The sequence below is a fragment of the Charadrius vociferus genome, unplaced genomic scaffold, assembly GCF_000708025.1.
Source record: "Charadrius vociferus isolate BGI_N301 unplaced genomic scaffold, ASM70802v2 scaffold497, whole genome shotgun sequence".
Classification (NCBI taxonomy): domain Eukaryota; kingdom Metazoa; phylum Chordata; class Aves; order Charadriiformes; family Charadriidae; genus Charadrius; species Charadrius vociferus.
The window spans coordinates 44,139-45,078 of record NW_009649182.1 but is presented as its reverse complement, the minus strand read 5'-3'; positions in this window follow the sequence as shown (position 1 = coordinate 45,078).

Below are 940 nucleotides of genomic sequence, written 5' to 3'. Positions count from 1 at the left end.
AAGGGGGGGGGGCCCCCAAAAAGGGGGGGGGGGGGGAGACCCCCAAAAGAGGGGTTGCAACCTCAAATTGGGGTGTGCAATCCCCAAATCGGGGTGCGTGGCACCAAAATGGGGTGTGTGACCCCCAAAATGGGGGATGTGACACCAAAGTGGGGGGTGGGACCACCAGAATGGGGCGTGTGATGCCCAAAAGTGGGTGTGCGACCCCCAAATCGGGGTGTGTGACACCAAAGTGGGGGGTGGGACCCCCAAAATGGGGCGTGTGATGCCCAAAATGAGTTGTGGGACACCCAAATCGGGGTGTGTGACACCAAAGTGGGGGGTGGGACCCCCAAAATGGGGCGTGTGATGCCCAAAATGAGTTGTGGGACACCCAAATCGGGGGGTGTGCCAAAGTGGGGGGTGGGACCACCAGAATGGGGCGTGTGATGCCCAAAAGTGGGTGTGCGACCCCCAAATCGGGGTGTGTGACACCAAAGTGGGGGGTGGGACCCCCAAAATGGGGCGTGTGATGCCCAAAATGAGTTGTGGGACACCCAAACGGGCTGTGTGACGCCCAAACGGGCTGTGTGACACCAAAATGGGGTGTGGGACCCCCAAAACGGGGGGTGGGACCCCAAAGTGGGGTGTGTGACCCCTAAAATGGGGTGTGTGACACCAAAATGGGTTGCGTGACCCCAAAGTGGGGCTTGGGACCCCCAAAAGTGGGGGGGGTGTGTCCTGCTGTGGCCCCCAGAAGTAGGGTTTGCCCCCCAAAACAGGGTTTGCACCCCAAAAACGGATTCGCCCCCCAAAACCGGGTCTGCCTCCCTTCCCCTCCCCCCACCCCAAGACGCTCCAGTCTTCCCCAGTGGCCTTCGCACCCCCAAAAGCCCTTTCTGCCCCCCAAAAACCCACTCCCCCCCCTCCGCCGTTACTCACCGTCACCTCCCACTCGTTG